Source organism: Squalius cephalus (assembly GCF_949319135.1).
Source record: "Squalius cephalus genome assembly, chromosome: 7".
In the NCBI taxonomy this organism is placed as follows: domain Eukaryota; kingdom Metazoa; phylum Chordata; class Actinopteri; order Cypriniformes; family Leuciscidae; genus Squalius; species Squalius cephalus.
Genome location: NC_137128.1, coordinates 11,641,710 through 11,648,128, shown reverse-complemented (window position 1 = coordinate 11,648,128; position 6,419 = coordinate 11,641,710).

Sequence of the window (6,419 nt, the reverse complement as noted above, 5' to 3'; positions counted from 1 at the left end):
TATCATCTTGGATGTGTCATTTGATCTCGGATGTAATAAGCAACGTACGAAGAACGGGCCCCTGAACCATGTGATAGAAGATTGCTCACTCAAATGTAAAATAATGTGATATCAAACATTAAACAGCTTGTAAATCAAAACTGCTTAATGTTTCCAAATGAAATGAAGCGTAGGCCTAACCCATGAAGAGAAAACGACTGTGAAGCTTTGGGGGTGTTGGACTCGATCTACTCCACCTGTGTTTTGATCATCGCTCTGGATCTGATCAAGGCGTAGTCTTTGACAAAAAATGTGATTTTCTCAACTATTTTCTCAACATTTTAACAAAATGTTGCCTTTCTTTATGAAACTTACTGACATTCAAGTGTTGATAAGGATGCATGAAGCAAATAAAATGTTTTTAAAATTAAAGTAGAGTTAAAGGTATTTTTCAAGTATAAAAATAACATTTGAACATAGTAGTATGCTGTCTGTAGGCCTACTGCAACTGCAAAAATTTTATATAAATAGTAAACTATAAGTATAATGTTAAGTTCACTTAAAGAAAACTTGTAGAATAAAACTACTTAACTAGTAGTTTACTGAGAGTACACTAAAAGAGTAAAAATAATATATAAATGGTAAACTAGAAGTATGATGTTAAGTTGACTTAAAGAAAATTACTAGTTTAGTAGTTTTATACTACAAGTTTTCTTTAAGTGAACTTAACATCATGCTTATAGTTTACCATTTATATATTATTTTTACTCTTTTAGTATTCTCTCAGTAAACTACTAGTTTTGTAGTTTTATACTACAAGTTGTCTTTTAATGTACTCTCAGTAAACTACTAGTTTAGTAGTTTTATACTACAAGTTTTCTTTAAGTGAACTTAACATCATACTTATAGTTTACCATTTATATATTATTTTTACTCTTTTAGTGTACTCTCAGTAAACTTGTAGTGTAAAACTACTAAACTAGTTTACTGAGAGTACACTAAAAGAGTAAAAATAATATATAAATGGTAAACTATAAGCATGATGTTAAGTTCACTTAAAGAAAACTTGTAGTATAAAACTACTAAACTAGTAGTTTACTGAGAGTACATTAAAAGACAACTTGTAGTATAAAACTACAAAACTAGTAGTTTACTGAGAGAATACTTCAAAGTTGCTACAAGTATTAAAATAGTAAACTACTAGTATACTCATAAGTTCACTTGCAGTACAAATGAGAAACATAATTATGAACTAGTTGTGCACTTAAAGTTTACTACTGTTACACTTATAGTACACTTAAACATATACTTTTATATACTTCAAGTGGGCCAATTTAGTCCCAAGCAGTATTAAAATAGTACACTTACAAGTTTACTACTAGTACATATTGACATTAGTATACTTACTACATAAAGTATACTTAAAAATATACTTGAACATTACTCAAGTATACTTCATAAAATTAACTTGAAGTATACTTTTTTTTCGTAAGGGTCACCAGACAGCTTCAGTCCATATCGAATGTGCAGGATGGAGTTAAGGGTCTGCAAGGACATCCGATTTCTAAGCTTGCTTTTTTACCAAACTCATCTGGCTGAGTACTCTCTCGACTTCAGCATTCGAGTGTGGTAAGGACAACACGGACACAGCAGCCATGGCAAGTTCTTGAAACGGGTTGATATCAGCTGCATCTCTGAACTTCCAAATCTCACTCCAGAAACCCAGTGTGTTTTTTGTCTCATTCCATTTACTAAGATGGATGGCACGCCATTGCTGGACAATCTTGTCTATGTCTGCAGGGGAGTAGCCGAGGAGCTTGGATATTTTTTCTATTTTTCCAGGGCTCTTATTGTGCTTTAAAGTTTCCTCCACATTAAAAACTGACATGTACTGCAATGCTTCGATGTTGTCCGGCAGTCTCACCCTCAACTCATTAGTGAGAGAGATGGTGAAGGCTACACACCGCTTTCAGACATTGTTTTCATCCTCCAGCACAAGGTGGAGCTCAGCTGCCTTTGACTCAAAAAGGTAACCAAGGTACGGTTTGGGACTGATGTATCCATCTATTGGCCCTTTGAGTACATCAATATTTTCCAGTGGATTCAGCACTGCAGGCTAACCAAGCTGTCAAGTAGCTTAAGTGGATCTACTTGCTCTCCCTCAAAAGCCTTGATGGCCAACTGTACCTCACCCAGCACTGACTTCAAAAAAGTCAGATACAAAATGTTTTGAGGATCACTATACATGCAATATAAAACCTCAGCCATGTAGCAGTGTTCACTGGTCTTGGTGACTGAGAAATGCAGCCTAAGCTCCTCCCACTGATCCAAAATGCGTGAAACCGCAGGTTCAATAGAGAGCCAATGTGTGGCACAGACCTTGGTTATCTGTAAAGGTTTTTCCCCACAGTTCATGGTCTCATATATGGCCTTGTAGGCCTCCATGCGCTTTGGAGACACTGAAAACCAGTTATAAGTCTCTCGTACCAAGTATTCCACACTACGGGGGATGGTGTCATTGGAAGCATGACTTACAGCAAGCTGCAGAGAGTGGCACACACAGCGAATAAGAACCAGATCTTTGAGGCCATACTCTTCCTTCAGCACTTTATGGACACTGTCACGGACTGAGCCGTGACGTGCTCACGTAGCGTGCAGCCAGCCAAACGCCGGCGCTAACATTCAAGCTGTCCTGCCGCTATTCTCCGTGTCATATCACTGTCATTGCCGTTTTCTCTGTTCTATTCCTGGTTCACTATTCACAATGTCATTTACCACAGTTCGCCATAAATGCCAGCTAGCATGCATTGTTGTTTAAGGTGCAGGGAAAGGCCTACCGGCATTCTTAAGTAGCAAATGTTTGTGCATGACTCCAAGCATATATTACACGAACTATACATTGTCATTTTCATCGCCCATCTGTATTAACATCTTATGGTATCAAGTAATGAAAATATCCACACTGGCTGTCAAACTTCTCATTTATTTAGTTAAAACTTTGTAATTTCAAATCTGTACACAATTAACCCACCACCGTCCCGAACTCCGGTTCAACTTCCTGGTTTCGCGTGGGGAAGCCGAGGGGATGTTCCACTAGGTTGAAATAGAGGGGTTTCGCGGGTGAATGGTGGTGGGAACCAGGGGTGTTTTTGTGTTTATCACTACTATGGGTTTTTCTCTCTACAAATGTGATTTTGGTGGGGGGAAACATTTGGTATGTGTTTGTATATTTGTTGGTTGCTTGTTTGGTTTATTATTTGGTTATTTTTGTGTGATTACATGGTTAATTGTTTTGTTAGCAATGGGGCAATCTAGTGGGTGGGGCTACAGCTAGTCTAAGGCTGTGTTAGGCCCCATGGCCTCAGTTGCAGGGTGCTGTGCAGAGAGAGAGAACTGTAACATAGTATTGCTAATGGGTAAAGTGTGCAGGGTCTTGAGAGATGTAGCCTGGCAACTTAAACTCCATCCACACACAAAAATAAAATCAGCATTTTTTAAGCCATTACATCAACATCTCTCATAATGTGAGTGGGGGAACGGATTCCGACAGCTGGGTTTTTTTTTTTGCCGTCGGATTCTGTTCCCCCCATATTTCTGACACACTGAGGTTCTAATAGTTATCAAATTGATGCTGTTTAAGCTCCATCCACACACAGAATAGAATAAGCATATTTTAAGCCAATACATCAACATCTCTCATCATTGGGGTGGGGGAACGGATTTCGACAGCTGAATAATTTGCCGTCGGATTCTGTTTCCCCTATGTTTCTTACACAATAATGTTCTAAGATTTATCAAATTGCAGCAAATTGCTAGCCTCAATAGCCTAGTGGTCAGTGTCCTAACAATATTTTTTTTTTTAGCTTTGAGCAACCCGAGTTCAAGTCCCGGTTCGTCAAACTTTCTTGATACTATACTGTCCTATCATAATAAAAGGCAAAAAAATATATTCTTTAAACTGATGCAAGTTAAACTCCATCCACACACAAAACTAAAATCAGCATTTTTTAAGCCATTACATCAACACCTCTCATAATGGGAGTGGGGGAACGGATTCCGACAGCTGGGTTTTTTTGCCGTCGTATTCTGTTCCCCCCACATTTCTGACACACTGAGGTTCTAGGCTAATATTTATCAAATTGATGCTGTTTAAGCTCCATCCACACACAGAATAGAATAAGCATATTTTAAGCCGATACATCAACAACTCTCATCATTGGGGTGGGGGAACAAATTTCGACAGCTGAACTATTTGCCGTCGGATTCTGTTCCCCCTATGGTTCTTACACAATGAGGTTCTAATATTTATCACATTGCAGTTACTTAATAAGCCCAATAGCCTAGTGGTCAGTACACTCTGCACTAGCATTCATTGTTTTTCAGCTTATTACGACCCGAATTCAAGTCCCGGTTCGTCAAACTTTCTTGATACTATACTGTCCTATCATAATAAAAGGCAAAAAAATATATTCTTTAAAATGATGCAAGTTAAACTCCATCCACACACAAAACTAAAATCAGCATTTTTTAAGCCATTACATCAACACCTCTCATAATGGGAGTGGGGGAACGGATTCCGACAGCTGTTTTTTTTGCCGTCGGATTCTGTTCCCCCCATATTTCTGACACACTGAGGTTCTAATAGTTATCAAATGGATGCTGTTTAAGCTCCATCCACACACAGAATAGAATAAGCATATTTTAAGCCGATACATCAACATCTCTCATCATTGGGGTGGGGGAACGGATTTCGACAGCTGAATAATTTGCCGTCGGATTCTGTTCCCCCTATGGTTCTTACACAATAATGTTCTAAGATTTATCAAATTGCAGGAAATTGCTAGCCTCAATAGCCTAGTGGTCAGTGTCCTAACAATCTTTTTTTTTTTAGCTTTGGGCGACCCGAGTTCAAGTCCCGGTTCGTCAAACTTTCTTGATACTATACTGTCCTATCATAATAAAAGGCAAAAAAATATATTCTTTAAACTGATGCAAGTTGAACTACATCCACACACAAAACTAAAATCAGCATTTTTTAAGCCATTACATCAACACCTCTCATAATGGGAGTGGGGGAACGGATTCCGACAGCTGGGGTTTGTTTGCCTTCGGATTCTGTTCCCCCCATATTTCTGACACACTGAGGTTCTAATATTTATCAAATTGATGCTGTTTAAGCTCCATCCACACACAGAATAGAATAAGCATATTTTAAGCCGATACATCAACAACTCTCATCATTGGGGTGGGGGAACGGATTTCGACAGCTAAACTATTTGCCGTCGGATTCTGTTCCCCCTATGTTTCTTACACAATGAGGTTCTAATATTTATCACATTGCAGCTAATGAATAACCCCAATAGCCTAGTGGTCAGTACACTCTGCACTGGCATTCATTGTTTTTCAGCTTATTACGACCCGAGTTCAAGTCCCGGTTCGTCAAACTTTCTTGATACTATACTGTCCTATCATAATAAAAGGCAAAAAAATATATTCTTTAAACTGATGCAAGTTAAACTCCATCCACACACAAAACTAAAATCAGCATTTTTTAAGCCATTACATCAACACCTCTCATAATGCGAGTGGGGGAAAGGATTCCGACAGCTGTTTTTTTTGGCTGTCGGATTCTGTTCCCCCCATATTTCTGACACACTGAGGTTCTAATATTTATCAAATTGATGCTGTTTAAGCTCCATCCACACACAGAATAGAATAAGCATATTTTATGCCGATACATCAACAACTCTCATCATTGGGGTGGGGGAACGGATTTCGACAGCTGAACTATTTGCCGTCGGATTCTGTTCCCCCTATGTTTCTTACACAATAATGTTCTAAGATTTATCAAATTGCAGGAAATTGCTAGCCTCAATAGCCTAGTGGTTAGTGTCCTAACAATATTTTTTTTTTTAGCTTTGGGCGACCGGAGTTCAAGTCCCGGTTCGTCAAACTTTCTTGATACTATACTGTCCTATCATAATAAAAGGCAAAAAAATATATTCTTTAAACTGATGCAAGTTAAACTCCATCCACACACAAAAATAAAATCAGCATTTTTTAAGCCATTACATCAACACCTCTCATAATGGGAGTGGGGGAACGGATTCCGACAGCTGTTTTTTTTGCCGTCGGATTCTGTTCCCCCCATATTTCTGACACACTGAGGTTCTAATAGTTATCAAATTGATGCTGTTTAAGCTCCATCCAAACACAGAATAGAATAAGCATATTTTAAGCCGATACATCAACATCTCTCATCATTGGGTTGGGGGAACGGATTTCGACAGCTGAAATATTTGCCGTCGGATTCTGTTCCCCCTATGTTTTTACACAATAATGTTCTAAGTTTTATCAAATTGCAGCAAATTGCTAGCCTCAATAGCCTAGTGGTCAGTGTACTAACAATACTTTTTTTTTTCAGCTTTGGGCGACCCGAG